Raw genomic sequence first — 26,931 nt, 5'->3', positions numbered from 1 at the left:
ACCCTTGAGGTAAAAGGTTGTGGGGCAAAACTATAAGCCCCTATCTTTCTCTGTGTCCGATTAAAACTCCGTAACCACAAGTATCGCGTGAGTGTTAGCAATTATGGAGGACTAAATGATAGTTGAGTATGTGGACTTGCTTTTTAGCTCTGACATAGACTCTTTCTGATGTTATGATAAATTGCAATTGCTTCAATGACTGAGATTATAGTTTGTCGGAGCCCAATAAGGTTTATGATTTATACTTTTGCATTGTGAATAGATCATCACTTGAACATAAGTAATCATATGACAAAATCTATATATGTTGTTGTTATGAGAATAATCATGATGCCTTCATGTCCGTATTATATTTTTATCGACGCCTCTACCTCTAAACATGAGGACATATTTATTGTTATCGGCTTTTCGCTTGAGGACAAGCGAGGTCTAAGCTTGGGGGAGTTGATACGTCCATTTTGCATCATGCTTTTATATCAATATTTATTGCATTATGGGATGTTATTTCACGTTATGTCACAATACTTATGGCTATTCTCTCTTATTTTACAAGGTTTACATAAGGAGGGAGAATGCCGACAGCTAGAATTCTGGGCCGGAAAAGGAGCAAATATTAGAGACCTATTCTGCGCAACTCCAAAAGTCCCGAAACTCCACGGAACGTCTTAAAATAAATAAAGAAAAATCCTCGCCAAAGATGAAGGCTAGGGGGCCCACACCCTGCTCATGAGGGTGGGGGCGCCCCCCCTAGGGCGCCCCCCTACCTCGTGGGCCCCCTGGTGGCTCTCCGACGTCCATCTTCTCATATATGAAGTCTTTTGATGAGAAAAAAAATAAGAAGGAACTTTTCGGGACGAGACTTCGCCGCCACGAGGCGGAACCTTGGCGGATCCAATCTAGAGCTCCGGCAGAGCTGTTCTGCCGGGGATACATCCCTCCGGGAGGGGGAAATCATCACCATCGTCATCACCAACGCTCCTCTCATCGGGAGAGGGCAATCTCCATCAACATCTTCACTAGCACCATCTCATCTCCAAACCCTAGTTCATCTCTTGTATCCAATTCTTGTCTCAAAGTCCGGGATTGGTGCTAGTAGGTTGCTAGTAGTGTTGATTACTCCTTGTAGTTGATGCTAGTTGGTTTAATTGGTGGAAGATCATATGTTCAGATCCTATATGCATATTATTACCCCTCTGATTATGAACATGAATATGCTTTGTGAGTAATTACGTTCATTCCTGAGGACAAGGGAGAAGTCTTGCTATGAGTAGTCATGTGAATTTGGTATTCGTTTGATATTTTGATAAGATGTATGTTGTCTAGCCTCTAGTAGTGTTATGTGAACGTCAACTACATAACACTTCACCATTATTTGGGCCTAGAGGAAGGCATTGGGAAGTAATAAGTAGATGATGGGTTGCTAGAGTGACAGAAGGTTAAACCCTAGTTTATGCGTTGCTTCATAAGGGGCTGATTTGGATCCACATGTTTCATGCTATGGTTAGGTTTACCTTAATACTTTTGTTGTAGTTGCGGATGCTTGCAATAGAGGTTAATCATAAGTGGGATGCTTGTTCAAGTAAGAACAACACCCAAGCAACGGTCCACCCACATATCAAATTATCAAAGTATCGAACGCGAATCATATGAACGTGATGAAAACTAGCTTGACGATATTCCCATGTGTCCTCGGGAGCGCTTTTCCTATTATAAGAGTTTGTTCCGGCTTGTCCTTTGCTACAAAAGGATTGGGCCATCTTGCTGCACTTTATTTACTTTTGTTACTTGTTGCTCGTTACAATTTATCCTATCACAAAACTATCTGGTACCACTTACTTTAGTACTTGCAGAGAATACCTTGCTGAAAACCGCTTATCATTTCCTTCTACTCCTTGTTGGGTTTGACACTCTTACTTATCGAAAGGACTACGATAGATCCCCTATACTTGTGGGTCATCAATGACCATAGTTTGAGGAGTTCATGTATTCACTATGTGTTAATGCTTTGTTCTGGTACTCTATTAAAAGGAGGCCTTAATATCCCTTAGTTTCCGTAAGGACCCCGCTGCCACGGGAGGTAGGACAAAAGATGTCATGCAAGTTCTTTTCCATAAGCACGTATGACTATATTCGGAATACATGCCTACATTACATTGATGAACTGGAGCTAGTTCTGTGTCACCCTAGGTTATGATTGTTACATGATGAACCGCATCCGGCATAATTCTCCATCACCGATCCATTGCCTACTAGCTTTCCATATATTGTTCTTCGCTTACTTACTTTTCCGTTGCTATTGCTATCATCACTACAAAATACCAAAAACATTACTTTTTCTACCATTACCTTTTGCTAATGTTACCACTACTATCATATTACTTTGCTACTAAACACTTTGCTGCAGATACTAAGTTTTCCAGGTGTGGTTGAATTGACAACTCAGCTGCTAATACTTGAGAATATTCTTTGGCTCCCCTTGTGTCGAATCAATAAATTTGGGTTGAATACTCTACCCTCGAAAACTGTTGCGATCCCCTATACTTGTGGGTTATGAAGACTATTTTCTGGCACCGTTGCCGGGGAGCATAGCTCTATTCTTTGAGTCACTTGGGATTTGTATCTGTTTATCATTATGAAGAACTTGAAAGATCCAAGAACCAAGATTTATCCCTCAACTACGAGGGGAGGTAAGGAACTGCCATCTAGCTCTACACTTGATTCACCTTTTGTTTTGAGTAAGCTTGCGACACCTAAACCTGCTTCTGCTATTCGTTCTGATATGTCGCATGTTATTGATGATGCCACTTCTGCTATACATGATACCTATGATGAAACTACTTCTATGCTTGATACTACTGTGCCACTTGGTGAATTTCTTAACGAACAACTTGCTAGGGCTAGAGAAATTGAAAATATTGAATCTGATAATACTGATGAAAGTGATGATGAAGACTTTCCTGTTATTCCTAAGGGTTATGTTTTTGATAAAGAAGCTTCTTTAGCTATTTTAGCTTGCAAAGATAGATACGAACTCAAGTGGTTATTAGCTAAATGGAATCAGCAATCTCTAAATTCTAGAATGAAACCTGACCCTGCTTTTGCTACTTCACCTATCTGTGTTACTGATAAGGATTATGAATTCTCTGTTGATCCTGATATAATTACTTTGGTTCAATCTGATGCTTTTCATGGCTATGAATCTGAAACTGTTGTGGCACATCTTACTAAATTAAATGATATTGCCACCCTGTTCACTAAAGATGAGAGAACTCGCTACTTTTATATCCTTAAAATAGTTCCGTTCTCATTAAAGGGTGATTCTAAGATATGGTTTAATTCTCTTGATCCTAGTTGTGTGTGTAGTCCCAAGGATATGATTTACTACTTTTCTGCTAAATATTTCCCCGCTCATAAGAAACAAGCTGCTTTAAGGGATATATATAATTTTGTGCAAATTGAAGAAGAGAGTCTCCCACAAGCTTGGGGGAGGCTTCTCAAGTTACTTAATGATTTGCCTGATCATCCTCTTAAGAAAAATGAAATACTCGATATCTTTTATAATGGACTAACCGATGCCTCCAGAGATTACCTGGATAGTTGTGCTAGTTCTGTTTTCAGGGAAAGAACACCGGATGAAGCTGAAATTCTATTGAATAATATGTTGACAAATGAAAATAATTTGACACCTCCGGAGCCAATTCCTGATCCTATTCCTAAACCAACACCGAAGAAGAGGGGTCTTCTATTTCTCAGTCCTGAAGATATGCAAGAGGCAAAGAAATCTATGAAAAGAAAAAGGTATTAAAGCTAAAGATGTTAAGAATTTACCTCCTATTGAAGAAATACACGGTCTTAATTTACCGCCTGTTGAAGAAACATATGATCTTAATCCATTACCTATTGAAGAAACTCATGGTCTTGATAACCCGACACAGGTAGTAAAGGTAAATTCTCTCTATAGATATGATAAAGCTGAAATCCCATTTACTAAGTTTGCTAGCCCATGCTTAGATGAGTTTGATAAATTTATGGCTAATCAAGAAGATTTTAATGCTTATTTTGGTAGAAAATTGAAATACAATTCAAATATGCTTGAACACTTGCGTGATTATATGGCTAATGTCAAAGGTGAACTTAAACTTATTAGTAAACATGCTTCTATGGTTACCACTCAAGTAGAACAAGTACTTAAAGCTCAAAATGATTTGCTCAATGAATTGAATAGTAAGAATAATGATAATGTTGTTAGAGTTATGACTAGAGGTGGTAAAATGACTCAGGAACCTTTGTATCCTGAAGGCCACCCTAAGAGAATTGAGCAAGATTCTCAGAGAAATAATATAGATGCACCTAGTCCTTCTAAAAGGAAGAAAAAGAGAAATGATAGGACTTTGCATGCTTCTAGTGAACATATTACTGAAACACCTGAGAACCCAAATGATATTTCTATTTCTAATGCTGAAACACAATCTGGTAATGAACCTGAAACTAGTGATAATGTCAATAATAATGTTCATGATGATGCCCAACCTAGTAATGATAATGATATAGAAATTGAACCCGCTGTTGATCTTGATAACCCACAATCAAAGAATCAACGTTATGATAAGAAAGACTTTGTTGCTAGGAAACATGGTAAAGAAAGAGAACCATGGGTTCAGAAACCCATGCCTTTTCCTCCCAAACCATTCAAGAAAAAGGATGATGAGAATTTTGAGCGCTTTGCTGAAATGATTAGACCTATCTTTTTGCATATGCGATTAACTGATATGCTCAAAATGAATCCTTATGCTAAGTATATGAAAGATATTGTTACAAATAAGAGAAAGATACCGGAAGCTGAAATTTCCACCATGCTTGCTAATTATACTTTTAAGGTGGAATACCAAAGAAACTTGGAGATCCAGGTGTACCAACTATACCATGCTTCATTAAAAGAAACTATGTTAAAAATGCTTTATGTGATCTTGGAGCCGTTGTTAGTGTTATGCCTCTCTATTTATATCATAGACTTGATTTGAATAAGTTGACACCTACTGAAATATCTTTGCAAATGACTGATAAATCAACTGCTATACCTGTCGGTATTTGTGAGGATGTGCCTGTTGTAGTTGCAAACGTTACTATTTTAACGGACTTTGTTATTCTTGATATTCCTGAGGACGATAGTATGTCTATTATTCTTGGAAGACCCTTTTTGAATACTGCAGGGGCTGTTATTGATTGCACTAAAGGCAATGTCACTTTTCATGTTAATGGTAATGAGCATACGGTACACTTTCCGAGGAAACAACCTCAAGTTCATAGTATCAACTCTATTGGAAAAATTCCATCGATTATATTTGGAGGTTTTGAATTTCCTCTTCCTATTGTCAAGAAGAAATATGATATTCTTATTATTGGGGATGTGCATATCCCCGTTGATGTAATGTAGTGTTATTCGAAATTTCTCTGGTTCCATGTTATTCGGAATGAGTTCGTTAACAAGACTTGATCAACCTTGTTAGTGGATTCCTTTTGATGATCATGAGATGGATGAAACTAGAAGGCACAACCTTCTGTACCTTCATTTTTACTTTCTGTTATTTATATTAAATAAAATAAAAATAGTATTTTTCTGTCTGTTATCTGATTATCCGTGCAATATAAAAATACCCTGAAAATAAAAGTTCTCCAAATGCCCTGAAATTTAAATATGATTTTTTTCTAGAATATTTGAGAATATTTGGCACTGAGAACACAGCAGGGGGGTCACCCACCTGCCCACGAGGGTGGAGGGCGCGCCCCCTGCCTCGTGGGCCCACGGTGACCCTCCTCTACTTATCCTTTCACCCACACACTCCTTCTTCCTCCCCAAACACGAATATCCAACTCAAACCCGAGTCCAAGCTCATTTTGCTGCCATTTTCAATCTCCTTGCTCAAAGCACCTCTCACAAAACTGCTTGGGGAGATTGTTCCTTTGTATGTGACTCCTCCATTGGTCCAATTAGTTTTTGTTCTAGTGCTTTATTCATTGCAAATTTTTGCTGCTTAGGTGACCCTGTTCTTGAGCTTGCATGTCAAATTTATATGGTCAAAAGTAGTTTTGATGCATGATATAGGCCCTAGGCACTTGTAGGAGTAGTTGCTATCAATATTATTGAGTTTGGTTTACTTTTATTTTGAGTTTACTAAAAAATTTCAGAATTTTTCAGAGGAAGAAATATGCTTAGGAAAATGTTCCAAGGTGGTTCTTCAAGGAAGCAAGGACCCAGGCTTGCAATGCGTGATGCTGATGAAGAGACACCAAGAGACGCTCCAGTGCGTCCTTGTGAATGGCCTTCGGAAAATTTTATAGATCGAGCGGGCATAAAAGAAGAATTTAACGCATATTTGCGTACGCCGATCTGGTGAGCTTCGAGGAAGAAAAGTGCAGCCAGTATCATCATCTCACTAGTTCCTTTTGAGGAGGTTTGAATTTTCATCTTCACGTAATTCTCCAACTATCCTGTTTGATCTGTATGAAATTCTTACACTATGGACTTAGAGGATTTTACCACTGCTTGCAAACTTCCACAATGGGGTAGTATCAGGGATCCTCGCAAATCTGAATTTAGAGATTTTCTTGCTAGTATAACTGTGGGAGAATCTAGAGATATAACACAAGCCACTATAGGGAGCATTCACTTTCCTGCTATACATTATTTTTCTCTCTTCATAGGTAGATGCATTAATGTTAAAGATGAGGCATGTCACATGTGTGTTCCTGACCTTAGTATTCTTAGGAGTGCTGTGTTAGGAGATAAATTTTATAATTTGGGAGCCATTGTTGCACGTAGGTTGCATCTTAATAGATTTAATGGATACTTCTTTGGTGCAATTTATGCAACCCGCATAGCTAATTTTCTTGGTATAGCCATACACGAAGATGATATTGAATTACCCCTGCTTACCTAGACTTTAATGCTATGGTTCACCACCAGTTTGTAAAGAGGAATGAATCACCTCTCCAGTATCGACTAATCTTTGACAGACGCCGTGCTGTCCATATTACTCTCCCTGCTCCTGCCTTCTTGGATTATCACGCAAAAGGAATACATGTTATTACCAGAGAGGAGGCAGATGAGTACGAGAGGAGGGCGGAGGCCGCTCGTCGCCACACTGTAGCTTAGGAGGCAATAGCCGCTGCATCGCAGTATGACCCCAACTACTATTATGGATATCCGCCAGGCCAGCCGTGGCCATAGACCAACTTAGGCCAAAAGCCTAAGCTTGGGGGAGTACGTATTTCTCACCGACATTGCATTTATGTTCACACACTCATTGCTTGATGTCGGTGCTCATACTTTTTCATTGTATCATCCATGCTAGTTTATTTTCCTTTTTTATGCTATCTTCTTGTGTGTTTGATAAACCTTAAGAAAAACCAAAAAAATTAGTTGTAGATTTTAATTAGTTTACTCTCCATGCTTGTAGTAGTAATTAAAAAGAAAACCCAAAAAGATTTCCTGTTCTTCTTTTGCTTGTCGGGAGCTCTCCCGTGTAAATAGTTTTATTTCTTTTCTTTGGGGGTCGATAGGAGAAGACCATAATTAAATTGTTGAAGTGGCTCTTATATGCATTATTGTTGATCTGACAAAAGAGCCCATATTGCCTTGTCTTCTCCTGTTTATTGAATGCTTGCAGATTCCAGCTTAGTCCAATGCACGCGCACTCTTATTATTATTCACATCACTCGGTCGTGCAAGTGAAAGGCAATAATGATGATTATATGAACTTATTGAGATGAGAAAAGCTGGTATGAACTCGACCTCTTTTGTTTTTTGTAAATATGATTAGTTCATTGTTCCTGATTCAGCCTATTATGAATAAACATGTTTGCAATGACAACTAGAGATCATAGTTCTTGTGCCATGCTTGATTAGCTAGGAGCTTATAATGGTTTACCTTGCGTGCCAACATGTTATTAAAATGGTTGTGATGCGGTATGATAGGGTGGTATCCTCCTTTGAATGATTTAAGTGACTTGACTTGGCGCATGTTCACGCATGTAGTTGAAACAAAATCAACATAGCCTTCACGATATTTATGTTCATGGTGGATTATATCCTACTCATGCTTGCATTCGGTGTTGATTAATTTTAATGCATGTTCATGACTGTTGTCGCTCTCTAGCTGGTCGCTTCCCAGTCTTTTGCTAGCTTTCAGCTGTACTAAGCGGGAATACTTCTTGTGCATCCAACTCCATAAACCCCAAAGTTATTCCAGATGAATCCACCATACCTACCTATATACGGTATCTACCTGCCGTTCCAAGTAAATTTGTATGTGCTAAATTCAACCTTCAAATAAATATCCTATTTTGTATGCTCGAATAGCTCATGTATCAACTAGGGTTGTCCGTATCTTCCATGTTAGGCGGGTTATTCTCAAGAGGAGTGGACTCCGCTCCTCACTCACGAGAAAGTGGCTGGTCACCGGGATGCCCAGTCCCATGCTTTATGCAAATCAAATCAAAATAATTGCAAACAAAACTCCCCCTGGGACTCTTGTTAGTTGGAGGCACTTGTTGTTTCGAGCAAGCCATGGATTGATGCTTGTTGGTGGAAGGGGGAGTATAAACTTTACCATTATGTTTGGGAACCACCTATAATGTGTGTAGCATGGAAGATATCGCCATCTCTTGGTTGTTATGTTTACAATGAAAGTATACTGCTCAAAATATTATTCACCTCTATTTCAAAACCGAGCTCTGGCACCTCTACAAATCCCTGGTTCCCTCTGCGAAGGGCCTATCTATTTACTTTCATGCCGAGTCATCATCCTCTTATTAAAAAGCACCAGTTGGAGAGCACCGTTGTCATTTGCATTCATTACTATTAGTTTACATTGAGTATGACTTGACTGGATCTCTTTTACCATGAATTACAATGTCTAGTCAGTCCTTGGTCTTTAAAGATGCTCTGCATTTATGTTTTGCGGTCTCAGAATGGGCTAGCGAGATACCATCTTGTTATATCATATTATGATTGTTTTGAGAAAGTGTTGTCATCCAAGATTTATTATTATTGCTCGCTAGTTGATTATGCCATTGATATGAGTAAACTTGATACCTAAGCGTTATTGTGAATGTGGTTAGTTATAATCTTTGCTGAAAACTTGAATGTTGGCTTTACATATTTACAACAACAAGAGCAAACAGAGTTTGTAAAAGTTTTTCTTTATCACTTCCAGTTTATCAACTGAATTGCTTGAGGACAAGCAAAGGTTTAAGCTTGGGGGAGTTGATACGTCTCCGTCGTATCTACTTTTCCAAACACCTTTTCCCTTGTTTTGGACTCTAACTTGCATGATTTGAATGGAACTAACCCGGACTGACGCTGTTTTCAGCAGAATTACCATGGTGCTATTTATGTGCAGAACCAAAAGTTCTCGGAATGACCTGAAACTTCACGGAACAACATTTCAGAATATATAAAAAATCCTTGCAAAAGAAGAAGGCCAGGGGGCCCACCACCTGTCCACGAGGGTGGGGGGCGCGCCTGCCCCCCTAGGGTGCGCCCCCTACCTCGTGGGCCCCCTGGAGGTCCTCCGACCTCAAGTCCAACTCTATATATTTGGTTTCGGGGAGAAAAAAATTAGAGAGAAGGATTCATCGCGTTTTACGATACGGAGCCGCCGCCAAGCCCTAAAACCTCTTGGGAGGGCTGATCTGGAGTCCGTTCGGGGCTCCGGGGAGGGGAATCCATCGCCATCGTCATCATCAACCATCCTCCATCACCAATTTCATGATGCTCACCGCCGTGCATGAGTAATTCCATCGTAGGCTTGCTTGACGGTGATGGGTTGGATAGGATCTATCATGTAATCGAGTTAGTTTTGTTAGGGTTTGATCCCTAGTATCCACTATGTTCTGAGATTGATGTTGCTATGACTTTGCCATGCTTAATGCTTGTCACTAGGGCCCGAGTGCCATGATTTCAGATCTGAACCTATTATGTTTCCATCAATATATGAGAGTTCTTGATCCTATCTTGCAAGTCTATAGTCACCTATTATTTGTTATGATCCATTGACCCCGAAGTGACAATAATCGGGATACTTACCGGTGATGACCGTAGTTTGAGGAGTTCATGTATTCACTATGTGTTAATGCTTTGTTCCGGTACTCTATTAAAAGGAGGCCTTAATATCCCTTAGTTTCCATAAGGACCCCACTGCCACGGGAGGGTAGGACAAAAGATGTCATGCAAGTTCTTTTCCATAAGCACGTATGACTATATTTGGAATACGTGCCTACATTACATTGATGAACTGGAGCTAGTTCTGTGTCACCCTAGGTTATGATTGTTACATGATGAACCGCATCCGGCATAATTCTCCATCACCGATCCATTGCCTACGAGCTTTCCATATATTGTTCTTTGCTTACTTACTTTTCCGTTGCTATTGCTATCATCACTACAAAATACCAAAAACATTACTTTTGCTATCATTACCTTTTGCTACCGTTACCACTACTATCATATTACTTTGCTACTAAACACTTTGCTGCAGATACTAAGTTTTCCAGGTGTGGTTGAATTGACAACTCAGCTGCTAATACTTGAGAATATTCTTTGGCTCCCCTTGTGTCGAATCAATAAATTTGGGTTGAATACTCTACCCTCGAAAAATGTTGTGATCACCTATACTTGTGGGTTATTAGTCATGTCATGCATCGCTATGCATCTGTTTGATATTCATTGTTTCTTCCCCCTCTTCTCTCCGATAGACTACGAGACTGACGCCGCTGCTAGTGCCCCGATCAACTACGCTGTTGACGACCCCTCTTTTTTGCCAGAGCAACCAGGCAAGCACCCCCCCTTGATCACCAGATATAGCCTATTCTCTCTCTACTGCTTGCATTAGACTAGTGTAGCATGTTACTGCTTTCCGTTAATCCTATTCTGATGCATAGCCTGTCATTGTTGTTACATCTGTTGATACCTTAACTGCAATCCTAAATGCTTAGTATAGGATGCTAGTTTATAATCAGTGGCCCTACATTCTTGTCTGTCTGCCATGCTATCCTATCGGGCCGTGATCACTCGGGAGGTGATCACGGGTATATATTATATACTTTATACATATTACATGTTGTGACTAAAGTCGGGTCGACTCATTGAGTACCCGCAAGTGATTCCGATGTTGGGGGTTGAAGGGGCAGGTGGTTCCACTCAGGTAGTGGTGGGCCTGGGTTCCCGACGGCCCCCGACTGTTACTTTGAGGCGGAGCGACAGGGCAGGTTGAGACCACCTAGGAGAGAGGTGGGCCTGGCCCTGGTCAGCGTCCGCAGTTATGTCAAAATAACACGCTTAATGACATCTTGGTATTTGATCTGAGTCTGGCCACTGGCCTATACACACTAACCAACTACGCAGGAACAGTTATGGGCACTCGACGTCGTGGTATCAGCCGAAGCCTTCGTGACATCAGCGACTTAGCGGCGCGCGCCGGGTTGGACTACGTAACACAACTTCCTTTGTACTCAAGGTTGCTAGGTCTGCTCTCCGGCCGCCCATGCAACGTGCAGGTGTGCAATGGGCGATGGGCCCAGACCCCTGCGCCATAGGATTTAGACCAGCGTGCTAACCTCTCTGTTGTGCCTAGGTAGGGCTGCAGTGTGTTGATCTTTCGAGGCCGGGCATGACCCAGAAAAGTGTGTCCGGACAAAGGGGATCGAGCGTGTTGGGAAATGTGGTGCACCCCTGCAGGGAAGTTAATCTATTCGAATAGACGTGATCTTCGGTAACATGACGACTTGGAGTTGTACCTTAACCTTATGACAACTAGAACTGGATGCTAAATAAAGCACACCCTTCCAAGTGCCAGATACAACCCGTGATCGCTCTCTCTTAGGGCGACGAGGAGAGGATCGCCGGGTAGGATTATGCTACACGATGCTACTTGGTGAACTTACCATCTAATCTCTTCTACATGCTGCAAGATGGAGGCGGCCAGAAACGTAGTCTTCGACAGGACTAGCTATCCCCCTCTTATTCTGGCATTCTACAGTTCAGTACACATATGTTATCCCTTTTCCATTTAATACCAATGCATGCATATGTAGTGTAGCTCCTTGCTTGCGAGTACTTTGGATGAGTACTCACGGTTGCTTTGCTCCCCCTTTTCCCCCTTTCTATACCCAATTACTGTGACCAGACGATGGAGTCCAGGAGCCAGACGCCACTGTCGATGACGACTGCTACTACTCGGGAGGTGCCTACTACTACATGCAGGCCGCTGCCGATGACCAGGAGTAGTTTAGGAGGATCCCAGGAAGGAGGCATGCACCTCTTTCGATATGTATCCCATTTTGTGCTAGCCTTCTTAAGGCAAACTTGTTTAACTTATGTCTGTACTCAGATTTGTTGCTTCCGCTGACTCGTCTATGATCGAGCTCTTGTATTCGAGCCCTCGAGGCCCCTGGCTTGTAATATGATGCTTGTATGACTTATTTTATTTGTAGAGTTGTGTTGTGATATCTTCCCGCGAGTCCCTGATCTTGATCATACATGTTTGCATGTATGATTAGTGTACGATTGAATCAGGGGCGTCACAGTCAAGATACCACTAAAGAAGAGCTCAAGTCGGTGTTGGGTGTGTCCTCGGAAGCACTAAGTGAACGGTACATCGGTCTCCCAACACTGGTTGGATGATCGAAAGAAGGTACATTTCAGTATGTCACAGAGAGCTCGAAAGTAAAATGTAGCGGATGGAAGGGTTTGGGTCTGTCTAAGAAAGCAAGGGAGGTTCTCATCAAGTCTGGTCTCCAATCAGTACCAACTTTCACCATGAGTTGTTTCTACCTCACAAAGAAAACGTGCCGGAATCTGAATTCTATCTCTTCGAAATTCTGGTGGGGGGCAAAGGACGGTGAGCGAAAGGTACATTGGATCTCCTGGCAGAAAATGTGCACTTCCAAGCGGGATGGATGTATGGGGTTCCATGATCTGGTGGCATTCAACCAGGCCCTACTAGCAAAACAAGCCTGGCGAGTGCTACAATGCCTGGAGGCTTTGGTGGCGAGAGTGCTCAAGGCGCGTTACTTCAAAGACGATTCCATCCTGAGTGCGACGTGCCCTTTGACAACCTCATACACTTACATGAGTATTCTGCACGGGAGAGACCTCCTTAGAGAAGGGATAGTTTGGCAAATTGGGGACGGCTCCAATGTTAATATACATCACAATAACTGGATTCCGAGGAACGGTTCCATGAAGCCACTTGGTCAGATCTATATGCCAGGGGTGACAAGGGTGGCTGACCTCCTTGAGGCGGATGGTAAAACATGGAACCGAGACCGGGTCTTCGAAATGTTCTCCCCGGATGATGCAAACGACATCCTACATATTGTGGTGGGTGGTGTGGGCATTGAGGACTATCAAGCGTGGAACCACATGAAAAATGGAGTTTTTTCGGTACGTTCTACATATCATTTGAGAATGGCCATGTTGAGAACGAGCTCTAGACGGCCGGAGTCTTCTAGCTCAGTGAACAAACATAAGGGGTATATGGCACTATGGGACACCAACGCACCGGGGAAGGCCAAAATTCATCTATGGAGACTGGTTTCAAATGGATTGGCAGTTGGGTCGGAGCTACACAGGAGGAGGACTAAGCCTGGAGTCTTTTGCGCCGTATGTGGTCATGAGGAAACCATTATTCATCGGTTTTGGTCGTGTCAACACTCTATACAGTTTTGGCAGCTATTTCGCTCGGAGATGGGAGATATGGTGGCGATCCCACCATGCTAGTTTGACTCCCAGGGAGAAGTAGCGCGCTGGCTACTGCAGTGTCTAGCGGAAGCATCTGACAACGCGAGACATGCGATGGTGCAACCGCTATACGACCTTTGGCTTGCCAGGAACGAGGCGCAAGATGGAAAGAGGATCAAGGCACCACATGAAATATTGGCCACTATGTTGATGCACATGGAGGAGTGGAGGCTGGCACATCCCACTTCAAACAACATTCAGACCCGTCAGCCACCACAGCCATGGGAACCGCTAGCCGAGGGGTGGACCAAGGTTAACTCAGACGGTGCAACGTCAAAATTGGGAAGCAAGGCAGGCGGAGGTGCTGTGCTTAGGGACCATATGGGGGCGTTCAGAGCGGGGGTGTGTCATCTTTTTCCGGCATCGCTGATCCCGAGGTAGCAGAACTTCTGGCCTGCAGGCGAGCTCTCGAGGTGGCGAGTGATATAAATGTGCAAAGAGTCCATGTGGAGTTAGACTCCAAAGGAGTGGTGCGTATGCTGCAGAATCAAGCAAAGGAGCTATCAAGTGACAGGACCATTAGTGGAGGAGATCAAAACGATGCTGTGATCTTTTGATGAGTTTAAGATTTCGTGGGTTCGACGTTCAGCAAATGTTGCCGCGCATAAGTTAGCTAGAGTAGGTGTGGGTGATGAACTTTGTAAGGTTTGGTTGGGGGCTCCCCCAGACTTCGTTCTTTCTGTTTTGTCGGATGAGATTCCGAACTTCGTAAGTTAAATAAAGCGGCAACTTTTGACCCTCAAGAAAAAGAAGTCGCATGCAGGTACCTCATTCCGGCACCCAGCCAACCGCCATACCGGGTCTCCAGATCATGCGGCAGATCGAAGTGATGCAGCGTCACGAACGGCTCTATCCCTGCTTGACATTTTTGGCAATTATTAGTACAACGTGCGTTTTAGGATTCCTCTTGGTTGAAGATTACCACTAGCATGAGTTGAATTTGCTGCAGATTAAACTCTACGTTTAATTAAAGAGAAGGCCAAACTTTGGGTCAAAGCGGGTGTGAAGAAGTTAAGGAATTTAAATTTGGGAGAGTAACAACATTGGTTGTAACGGCGTCGCTGTAACACAAACTCATTCTTCTCCTTAATTAATAGATGAGGCAAAGCTTATGCCACCGTTTCGAAAAATATCTGCTGCAGATGTGTGGCGTGTGGGACTACCTTTCTCAAGGAGCGCAGCGATCAGGCGGTCATAGAAAGCGATGGCAGCTGAATTAACTCCTCCAAGCCAGCCTCCTACGAGGACGATGTTAATGCCCCATATGTAACCTGCCATATTTGTATTCCAACTCTTGCCATTTTCGGCACTAAGTTATGATATTTCCTCGTTGTCGGGTTTTTGTCTCCGTGTTGCTTTTGTATTTGTCATGCATCTCATATCATGTCATCATGTGCATCGCATTTGCATACGTGTTCGTCTCATGCATCCGAGCTTTTCCCCATTGTCCGTTTTGCATTTCGGCGCTCCTATGTCCTCCGGTGTTCCCTTTTACCTCTTTTCGTGTGCGGGTGTTAAACATTCTCGGATTGGACCAAGACTTGTCAAACGGCCTTGGTTTACTACCAGTAGACCGCCTGTCAAGTTTCGTGCCATTTGGACTTCGTTTGATACTCCAATGGTTAACCGATGAACCGAGAAGGCCTAGTGTGTGTTGCATCCCAACACCTCTCCAAATTGGCCCCAAACCCAGCTAAACCCCCTCCATCATCTCGTCCGTTCGATCATGATCGCGTGGCCGCAAACCGTGCTCAATTTGGAGCCTCCTAGCCCCCTCTACCTATAAATAGAGACTCTCCCCCTAAATTTCGGATCAAAACCTAGATCCCTCTCCCCTCCGCGCGGCCGGACGTGTCCGCCCGCCGCCGCCACGTGGCACGCCGCCATTCTCCCGGCCGCATCCCTCCACCGCCGGCCCGCCGAGCCCAGGGCGGGCCCCCGAGGCCCACGCCGCCCCCGCGCCTCCCCGGCTCACTGCGCCGCCCGAGCGTCGCCCCGCCGCCGCAGCAGCTCCGGCGAGCCCGCGCCGTCTCCACCCGCGCCGGCGACCGCGCCCGCGGTCCCCTTCCTCACCGCCGCGCCGCCCAGACCCCAGATCCGGCCGGTCCCGTCCATTCCGGCCACCTCCGTCCACTCCAGCGCGTCTCCGGCGAGCCCCCTCTGATGAACCTCAGAGACCGTGCCTGATCTAGATCTGGAACTCGAGGGTTGACCTAATTTTTGCCCTAAGTCCCAGTAATTTTTAGCATTTTTCATCATGCCATAACTTTGCATCCGTGGCTCCGTTTTGGACGTGTAGCATATCAAATTGTTTGCCTCGACGAGTACTTCATTTCATTCCATTGCACCATGTTCATTTGAGTTCATATTGATGCCTTAAATGCTGTTGCAAGAGTGCTATGTAATGTTAGTTTCAGTTTTTATCAGAGATTGGACTTTTGTCATTTTTGGCATGTTTAAGGTGTGCCTCCTATGAACTTGAGCCCTACATGTGTTTTGAAGTATGCCATGCCATCTTTACAGGGGTGTATGCCATGTATTTTGTGATCTTTGTGGTGACTAGCACAAGCATGCAAAGTAGCTCTCGTATTGTTGCTAATTTCAGGGATTTAGAAATCTTCTAAGTTTTTGCCCTGTTAATATTTTTATACCATGTATTCTTGTTGCTACAGAGTGATCCATGCCTCTTTTGAGCATGTTCAGTAAGGATCATTTTGAGATATGGTTATGCTCTATCCATCCATGTCTTTTTTGAAATTATGGAGCACCCTATCATGACTCAATCGAGCTCTACTTTTGCTATGAAATGTTCCTGGCAGATTGTTACGTGTTAAGCAATTTTGCCGAGATTGTTGTAGTTGATCCGTGCATGCCATGAGGTTGTTCTTGCCATGTTTAGCTTCTATGCCATGTCTACTTGCTGGGTGTATGCTTAGTTTGTTAAGCAATGCCTTGTGGCGAGTGCATCGAGCTCGTAAACATGCCTACGTGAATCTATTTTGCGATGTTCCAGTTTTATGTTAAGTCTGAATCTGTTAACGGAAGTTGCTATGTTCACATGGTTGCCACTGTATTTTCTGATCCCTTTTGGCTTATGGTCAGTAAGGGACTTTTGTAGTATGCTTTGAGTAGCTTCATGCCATGCCTTGCTTTTCCATGATATGTTCCTGTAGCATGTTGTTATCTTGTTCTAAACATTGCTTCCTGATGTTAAATTCCTGACATGTTATTTTCTCTAAGTCTGTAACCTGTTATCTTTTGCACTTTTGCCATGCTTGTTTGAACCTGCTATTGAGTGAATTAGCCATAGCTCAGTGTTCATCTTTTGTCAAGAATCTTGAGTGGATCCCTGCCATGTACTTTGGTGTTGTGTTAGAGTGCAGTAGCTTGTTGTTCTTGATGCATTTAGATGGCCTCGTGATGTTATCGCAGATCGGTGCCATATTTGTTTTGCTTGCCATTTGCACACCGTGCATCTGATTCCGGTGATCTTTATATCGATTTCGACCGAAATCAACTCATCATTCCAGTGGCACTCTTGGTTTTCCAAGTTGAGGCCAGTTTCAGTCTTTCCTTTCCAAAACATGCATATGCATCGCATATCACATCCCGCATATCATGCCATGTCTTGCATCATGTTGTTTGCGCATTGCACCGTGGTTGATTGTGTCTCCCTTTGCTTGTGTTCTTGCTTTGGGTAGAGCCGGGAGACGAGTACGTGATCGAGGAACCCATTGAGTACGCTTACGAGGATCAAGCTAAAGTCAACTCGGAGAACTTTGCAGGCAAGATGACCATACCCTCAAAATCACTTCTATCTTTGCTTGCTAGATGCTCGCTCTTTTGCTATGCCTATGCTACGATACCTACCACTTGCTTATCATGCCTCCCATATTGCCATGTCAAACCTCTAACCCACCTTGTCATAGCAAACCGTTGTTTGGCTATGTTACCGCTTGCTCAGCCCCTCTTATAGCGTTGCTAGTTGCAGGTGAAGATTGGAGTTTGTTCCTTGTTGGAACATGTTTATTGTTGGGATATCATTATTATATCTTGTCTATTTTAATGCATCTACACACTTGGTAAAGGGTGGAAGGCTCGGCCTTATGCCTGGTGTTTTGTTCCACTCTTGCCGCCCTAGTTTCCGTCATACCGGTGTTATGTTCCTTGATTTTGCGTGCCTTACACGGTTGGGTTATAATTGGAACCCCTTGACAGTTCGCCTTGAATAAAATTTCTCCAGCAAGGCCCAACCTTGGTTTTACCATTTTCCACCTAGCCTTTTTTTCCTTGGGTTTCGCAGACTCAAGGGTCATCTTTATTTTTAACCCCCCCCGGATCAGTGCTTTTCTAAGTGTTGGTCCAAACTGAGCGATGTCCGGCGCCCCCTGGGCAACAAGGGTCTATGCCAACCCGACGTCTTGCCCATCCGGTGTGCCCTGAGAACGAGATATGTGCAGCTCCTATTGGGATTTGTCGGCACATTCGGGTGGCTTTGCTGGTTTAGTTTTACCATTGTCAAGATGTTTTGTAACCGGGATTCCGAGTCTGATCGGGTTGTCTTGGGAGAAGGAATATCCTTCATTGACCGTGAGAGCTTGTGATGGGCTAAGTTGGGACACCCCTGCAGGGTTTTGAACTTTCGAAAGCCGTGCCCGCGGTTATGGGCAGATGAGAATTTGTTAATGTCCGGTTGTAGAAAACCTGAAACTTAACTTAATTAAAATGAATCAACAGAGTGTATGGCCGTGATGGTCTCTTTTCGGCGGAGTCCGGAAAGAGAACACAGTCTCGTGTTATGCTTGACCATAGGTTGTTCTAGGATCATTTCCTGATCATAGTTTCTCGACCGTGCCTTGCCTTCTCTTCTCGCTCTCATTTGCGTATGTTAGCCACCATATATGCTAGTGCTTGCTACAGCTCCACCTCATACCTTTTACCTTACCTATAAGCTTAAATAGTCTTGATCGCGAGGGTATGAGATTGCTGAGTCCCCGTGACTCACAGATTCCTTCAAAACTAGATGCAGGGACCGATGATACCATCCCAGGAGATTCGACTGAGCTCAAGTGGGAGTTCGATGAGGACTCAGGACGATACTACGTTTCCTTTCCAGACGATCAGTAGTGGAGCCCAGTTGGGTCGATCGGGGACATTATGCATTTGGGGTTGTCTTTATTTTGGTTCCGTAGTCGGACCTTGATTGTATCTGGATGAATGTAATGTTATATTTCACTACTAGGGAAAAGCCTAGCAGCAGCGCGGGTTTTGGGTGTATCAGTAGCGCGGGTGCCCGCGCTACTGATACGGCGCCACAGCTAACTTGTAGCAGTAGCGCGTGTTGACACACGCTACTGCTATACATGGTTAGCTGTAGCGTGTGTTGCAAACAACGCTACTACTAATTAGCTGTAGCGGGTCTTATATCCCGCGCTACTGCTATTACTTTCAAAAACAAAAAAAAATTCTCGATCCCGTGCGTGTTGTCAATGGTAGCAGTGGTTCGATCTAGCGATGTTTGGCGTCGCAGGAGGCATGAACGGACAGCGGAAGACCAGATCCAGCAGTGGCTGTTGGAGAGGGCCCGTTTCTATGGCAGAGCTAGGCCGCGGCGTGGGACTCCTCTTCCTGACCATGCCAGATAGCTCCGGGTGGTCCATGGCGACGACCTGCACGGGCATGAACATGGTAGGGTGAGTCAAACCAGAGGGAGAGAGAGGAAAGGAAAACTGAGGAAGAGAGGAAGGTGATGTAGGGAGCAGCGGAGCTAGTCACCGATGGTGAGGTGCTCCAGTGTGGTGGCACGGGGCGGCGGCCTCCTAGACGTCGGTGGAAGACCGGCGAGCTCCTAGACGCCGGTGGCGTGAGGCGGCGGCCTCTTTCGGCGCCACGGAGATGGATGGGCGCATGGGTAAGAGGTCCATGTGAGAGCGTATGGAAAGTGAGAGGAGAGAATGGTGGAAGAGAGGAGGGATTTGGGAGAGGAGATGGGGATTCGGCTGAGTATATGGCGACTTCACCTACCTCGTACTTATTAGTAGCGAGGGGTATAAAACCGCGCTACTACTATCAACTTAGTAGTAGCGCGGGTTTATACCCCCCACTACTACTATGGCATGTGTCGGGGGGCACGGTAGAGACCGCTTAGTAGTAGCGAGGGTTAAAACCCCGCGCTACTACTATCAACTTAGTAGTAGCGAGGTTTAAAAACCCGCGCTACTGCTAATTAGCAGTAGCACTTCTTTTTGTGCCGCGCTGCTGCTAAAATTCTATGTATAAGGTTTTCCCTAGTAGTGTTTATGCATTGTGTGACGTGGCGATTGTAAGCCAACTATGTACCTCTTTTCTTATTCAGTACATGGGTTGTGTGAAGATTACCCCACTTGCGACATTGCTTACAATGCGGTTATTTCTCTAAGTCGTGCTTCGACACGTGGGAGATATAGCCGCATCATGGGCATTACACGATAATTCAACGACAGTTAGTTAGCTAAGCAATAAAACCTGAACACTAATAAACCGCAAAAACTCATTAGTGCTATTTGTGTACTGGTTCTTCTTTGCATGCGTACTTGGTAGGAGTCTCGCCCATGAGATCGAGAATATGTAGGAGTTGACACTTGACACCCAGATCATGCATGATCTCCACGTCTTCCTGCTCAACAACAAGGTAGTGTCAATGGTTACATGCATGGGCAAGCACAGTAAATTAAGAGATGCGTAATCACATGACAAGTACTACTTGTGATTGCTTGTTGGGCTAATCAACTCTGTACCATGAAACGGTGGTAATGGTCGTCCGCCACGTCCCCGTTCCGCCCATCGTTGATCTCCCTAGCTGTAGCAAACCAAAACATTTTGAGAGCAAAGAAGCTTTGCCTAGCTTTTAAAATAGAGGATCACATGACGCGTTACCTGATATTCTTTCAGAATATATGCAGATCCGCACGACAGAAATTGCCATATAGAACACGGATAAAACGCAAACAATTCTATGGCCACTCGCACTATTATCCGCAGACTGTTGCTGCAGTTGTGGCATCGCTGTCGCATAAGAACGCACGCCTACTGAATAGGTGATATATTCAAATCCCACTTGGAAGAGAAAAGAAAATGCTCCAGAGAGCGACGCCGTTTCTTTCCAAGTTATCCTATAAGCTCGAGGAAAAGGCGATGTGTTTGCCCGGCACACCTGCATCGGTGACAGTGAAATGGGTGCTGGCCTCCGTATCTTTCCGATGTCCGGCCTAGGGATCTCACTACTCAAACCTGAATCTTTCAAGGTTAACATTTTCGGACCCTAGCAGTACTACGACATGGCTGGCTTATGTTTCTATCTTGCTGATAATTTGCCAGCAATGAAGTAATCTAGCTTCATGATTACCGTACATGGTAAATTAATCAGTGAATTGTTATTTACGGCCTTATGAGCTATCGCCATCTGATATCTTTCTGCTTCGGAGAGCGTAAGCATCAGTTTGAGCTTTGTCCTAAGCAACAGGGATGAATCGGAGAAAGGCAAGAAAGAAGAAAACCATGGGGGAGATGATCGCTTAGAGCATTTCCAGCCGCGCCCCAACAGGCTCCCTCAAACCACTTTTTTAATGCCGGCGTGAAAAAAACGCACCATTCGCGTCTCCAGGACGCTAAAAATTGTCGGTTCGGCCTTTTTTTTCGCCTGGCGGTCACAGGCCGAACCCGGCGCACTGGGGAACAGTTAGGGGCTCCGGAGCAAGGGAAAAGCGTGGCTGGCCCACACCGTCAGGGAAAAAAGTTAAGGTTTTCTTCCCCGACTCGCCTCCCACCCTCCGCGCCCTCGGCCACCAGTAGCTATATCCCGGCGCCGCCGCCCGCCCTACACCGCTAGATAGCCATTCCCCGCTGGAAAAATAGCAGCGCTTCGCCGCGGCAGCCCCTCCAACAGCAGCTGGGCGTTTCCGGCCGCCGTTTCCGACCGCGGAGGCGCGGTTTAGCGGTGGGTACACGCCCACCGAGCGCAAGGTGTTCGGCGACTTGCCTGCCTCGGCGATGGACTTGGATAACGAGGAAGCGCTCGCCCCGCTGCTGGAGGAGGAAGCCGAGGCCGACGTCCAGGAAGAAGAGCATCTCATGGTGCTCGCCGCCCTCGCCCAGCTGCTGGCGAGCAATGAAAAGCCGCGGCGAGGTGGCTTGGCGCCTAGGCGGGTGAAAGCAAAGAACCGGCATCGTCTCGAAGGTTATTGCATGCTCTACTCTGACTACTTCGCCGATGCTCCACTTCACGACGAGAAAACATTTCGGGGTCGTTATCGGATGAGCCGAAAGCTCTTTCTCAGGATTGTGAATTCCATCCGGGAGTTTGACAACTACTTCAAGTGCAAGATGGATTGCACCGACGCTCTTGGATTCACCTCCATCCAGAAGTGCACGACAGCGATGAGGATGCTTGCATATGGAGCTCCCGGTGATTCACTCGACGACTATGGACGCATGGCCGAGTCCACCAGCGTAGAGTGTTTCTACAAGTTCTGTCGTGCAGTGGTGGCAGTGTTTGGACCACAATACTTGAGAACACCCAATGCGGAAGACACTGCTCGGATCCTAGCACAGAATGCAGCAAGAGGATTTCCTAGGATGCTTGGAAGCATCGACGGCATGCATTGAAAATGGAAGAATTGCCCATTTGCTTGGCAGGGGATATACAAAGGCGCCAAAGGCGGTTGCAGTATGGTGCTTGAGGCGGTGGCCACACAGGACCTCTGGATTTGGCACTCCTTCTTTGGTATGCCAGGAACTCACAATGACATCAACGTGCTGCAGTGCTCTCCTGTCTTTGCCAAGCTTGTTGAAGGTCATTCTTCTCCGGTGAATTTCGAGATCAATGGGCGGCACTACAACAAGGGGTACTATCTAGCTGATGGCATCTATCCGAGATGGTCGACATTTGTGAAGATGATCTCAAACCCTGTGTCAGGAGGCAAGAACGCCTGGTTTGCGAAGGTTCAGGAGGCTTGCAGGAAGGATGTCGAGCGGGCATTTGATGTGCTCCAATCTCGATTTGCTGTTGTCCGGTACCCCGCTCAGACCTGGTTGAAAGATCAAATGTGGGAGATTATGACTTGTTGTGTCATCTTGCACAACATGATCATCGAGAGCGAGCAAAAAGACCCAGTGTTTGACACTGAACCATACTACAGGCAGGGTCCTCTAGCCGAAGTTGATCACCAGCTATCGGCAACCTGGACTGCCTATCTCAGTATGCGTCAGGAGATCCGAGACCCATAGGTGCATCATCAACTGCAGCAAGATCTGATAGAGCATCTATGGAGGCTCAAGGGCGACGCCGGACGCGACGTGTAATGAAATATGAGTTTTTATTTGTTGAACTATATAATTTGTATTGAACTATTTGTTGTTGTACTATTTTGTTAATGTATTTAATATTTTTTGATGAAATATGTGATAAAAGAATTTTATGTGCATAATTGAACGCCGAACAACGGTGAACCACGTCGAATATAGGCCTATTGTCGCCCATATGGACCCTTTATTCGCCGAAATGTGACTGAAAAATGGGCCAATTTCGACGCCTGGGAGCGAGCTGGGGGCGACGACTGGGCGCGAAACTGCTCCAGCGCCGATTGCATTGCCGGCTCACACTCAAGGAGTGATTTTTATGCGTCTTGAGGGATCGAACGGCTGAAGATGCTCTTACACTGCGTGTGGGTGAAAACATCCCAGTTGCTGAGGCCCTTGCCGTCCTCCAGGTACGCGCCCTCGATCTGGATGCCGGAAATCACAGCACGTTGGGAACGAATGGCATCTCAGAGAGAAGTACGACGACGACGGTGAAGCCGGCCAAGCTCCACCAGTTACTAACCTGGTAAGAAGAGGTGGCGGCGCCGAAGAGGAACCCGGGCGGGAACTCGGCGCGGTCGAGCCCTCTCGCCGACGGCGCAAGGATCGCCAGCGCCGCCAGCATGATGACCATTGCCATCGCCGCGGCCATTTCCTCAAGGTAGCTAAGCTTAGCTAGAAAGGCGACGCCTGCCTCTTCGTTTCTACTCCCCTGGATCAGACCAAGCTTATTTAAAGGCAACAGCGAAGTGCGCCATGTCCCTGTCACCTGTCACTATATCTAATCATGCCTCGGGCCGCTGCCGATATACGAAGTGAGTACGTACGGCACCGCCGATATTTACCGCGCCGGCCGGCTCATCGTCACCGCCCACAAGGCCAGGCCAAGCTTTGGTCGGGGACTTGGGGTAACTGAGATCCACATGGTGCGCGCGAGAGCGACGTGTGAAGGGCGATAATGGATCCATCTCTGACGTACGCGCTGGCTTGGCGGACTAGACGATGCCCGTCGAATCAGCTCTACCAAAGCGCCGGGTCCTCGATGGATCCATCTCTGCTCTTGCTCGTGCGTCCTCCGATGCGTCGTCCGCGGGAAGAAACAAGCCGTCGAAAGCAACCTGACCGGCACACGACATGGTCGTCGCCTCACAGGGTAGGTAAGCACGGCTCGGCGCGCGCTGATCCCGTCTGGTCGAGCTCTGGTGCGGCTCTGGATGCTGCCGGTGGATTTGTGCGCGGCCCGGCGGCGACATGTGTGACTCACGTGGGGTTGGGCGGCGTCTCGCCAGAGTGATTTTGCGAAAGGGAAGACGTGGCCGCGCGTGGCGAGCCACCAACCCGCCGGAATCGGTTCATCTTTATTATTAAAGGAGAATCGAACGTCGTAATGGTTCGATCTCCCCCCATACGATCCCTGGTTCGACCTCCCCTCGTACGACCCCACGCTAGAAAAGATCGCAACCCACATTCGAGTATAGCGGGAAAAAAACATCTGGCACGATCTCCACCTCCTCCCCGACCTTCCCGTTTGCATCCCAGATCTCTCTCCCCAAACATGATCCGTCCGCACCTCTTCTCCCGGGACCACCCAGCGCCTCCGATGGACGCAGCAATCTCCGGCGACCACCCGACTCCTCCTCTTCCCGTGAGTGTGACTCCCCCTCTATGGCAATCTATTATGTGCCGCCCTGGCCATGGACTTTTCGCCATGGGCGCCTCCTTTTGCCATGCCCGCAAGGTATGCATGGTCGGGACCGGCACCGCACGGTGGAGACAGCGATGAAGGTCTAGGATGGGAGGCACGAGAGCTGCAGCGGTGGAGGCGGCGGCGGAGATCGAGGAGGAGTGCTCGGGGAAGTGTGTAGGGTGCTTGCCAGAATACCTACGTCGCCGATGGGCACCACCACTCTCCCCGGCGGGTTCAAGTCCGTCGTCTACTCCAGCGGCATCACCGCTGCCGCGCTCTACCGAGTCATGGCATCACCGCCCTCAACGACTCGTTCAGGCACGATGGGTGCAATGACTACCTCCACGGCGGGTGCCACGCCGTCCGCCCTCGACGACTCGTTCAGGCACGGCTTCCACGTCAAACAGTCCAAGCTCAACCTGGGAACTTCACCATCCGTCTCGGACACTGCCCAATCAGTACGTGCTTGCCATTGTCTTGAATTCTCACACCTGGACGGATTTGTACTCGGACGACGACTCACACCCGACATGTCTCCTCCTCCCTCGCTGCCGGTAGGCAACTTTACCTTTCTGAATTTCTTCAGCAATGTTAGACGCATGGTTAAACATGTGATTTTGGCTATGGCTAGCTTGATCATCTGTCATGTGTGATGATGCACAGCGCCCAATAGAGTCGCTCTACTTGTCTATATGCTTTCCGGAAGTTAATTTTGCAGGCACCCCTAATTTCTTGCTTAATGTGCTCAATTAGTTTTTGCGAAAAGGTGTGATGGAACCCGGGTGTCCCGACACCCGGTTATCTCGTCCGTTCGCCGAGTACAAGATTCGTACCAGTTACTTTTACAGGTGCAGAATCTTTACAATACCAGGCTACTTAGCAGGCTTTATTTAAGGAGACAAAGAGCTACGGGAGGTGAGACAAGGCTGGCAGGACTAGGCCTTGCAGCCCACGCGCTGCTTGTTGAAGTGACAGCACAAAAAGACGACGGTGCATGCGCTCAGCGGCCTCACATGAGATTCCCTTGAGTACACCAAGCTGATGGATGCGCCCATTCATACTACAAGAGATTCCCATTTGCCACCTCTCCGTTCAGCTTGCTTCCTCTCCTTTCAGCTTGCTCATTTAGCTTTGTCAGAAGAACGCATAGCCCCATCTTCTAGCTAGGTCACTGTTCAGCCACTAGATGAGTCAAAGCTCGTCGCATTATTTCACCCGACTAGCCAAAAGTTACCACTTTACCCGTATACACTGGACTGGATTTTTTATCCCGTGCCCATCGTTGCAATTTTTTACCCGGATGGGAAACAGAGAGGGTGGAAAGATTTGGGGCAAAATACTTTTTTTTGATGGGCAAAATACTGGATGGCCGAGGGATTTGATGGCGACACGTCCCGTCGTTGTTTTATATTCTAGCAGGCCATGGTCTCATCTGCCATGTTTTGTTTTCTAGGTGGAACCAGCCCACGAAAAGCAGCGCTAGACTAGGCCCAGCTTGTTTGTTTTTTTGTCCTTATGCATACGCTTAATGAAGCAACAGTTCTGCTAATGCTTCTGCTAGCTACAGTGTGACGCACAAATCTCGAGACATCATATCTGAATGAATGGTTGAGATAAGGGGGTGTCTAGGCACCCGGGAGCTGAAAATCCACTCTGTTAGTTTTTGTTGTATGTTACTTTTGATGGATGGATCAACATCTAACTTGGATTGACTTTTGTATGAACTCAAGGTGTACTTGTCAGCTACCTTGGAACTTGTCATCCTTGAATTTTTATCTGAAGAATTAGAACTACATACGAACTATGCGTCTGCCTCCTGTGTCATCATTGGTGCTGACCCGAACCAACATTTTTGCTACCATCTCGCTGCCCCTGGTACAACAACGACGGGGCAACTGATGCCTTGGCGAATTACGAGACGGACGACGAGGACGGCCCTCGATCAGCAACATTATTATCATACCATGAATTACTACTTGTTACTTTCGGTAAAATTCAGAATGATGTCTTTTTCTATCTCTTGTGTGGCGCAACACATGTGCGCAAGTCCTCTCTGCTGTAGCTAGATAATTGCATTCCCTACTTTTTTTTTGACTGGTAATTGCAT

At 45.8% G+C, this 26,931-nt stretch overlaps 1 pseudogene; it reads right to left on the bottom strand.

The window, feature by feature from the left end:
- The window catches only part of LOC125533780, a 73,713-nt pseudogene extending 49,896 nt beyond the window's left edge, over positions 1-23,817 (bottom strand).
- Between the last annotated feature and the right edge of the window lie 3,114 nt (positions 23,818-26,931).

The sequence above is a fragment of the Triticum urartu genome, chromosome 2 (assembly GCF_003073215.2).
Source record: "Triticum urartu cultivar G1812 chromosome 2, Tu2.1, whole genome shotgun sequence".
Taxonomy (NCBI): domain Eukaryota; kingdom Viridiplantae; phylum Streptophyta; class Magnoliopsida; order Poales; family Poaceae; genus Triticum; species Triticum urartu.
The sequence above is the reverse complement of the archived record's forward strand: the minus strand, read 5'-3'. Positions and strand labels throughout refer to the sequence as shown.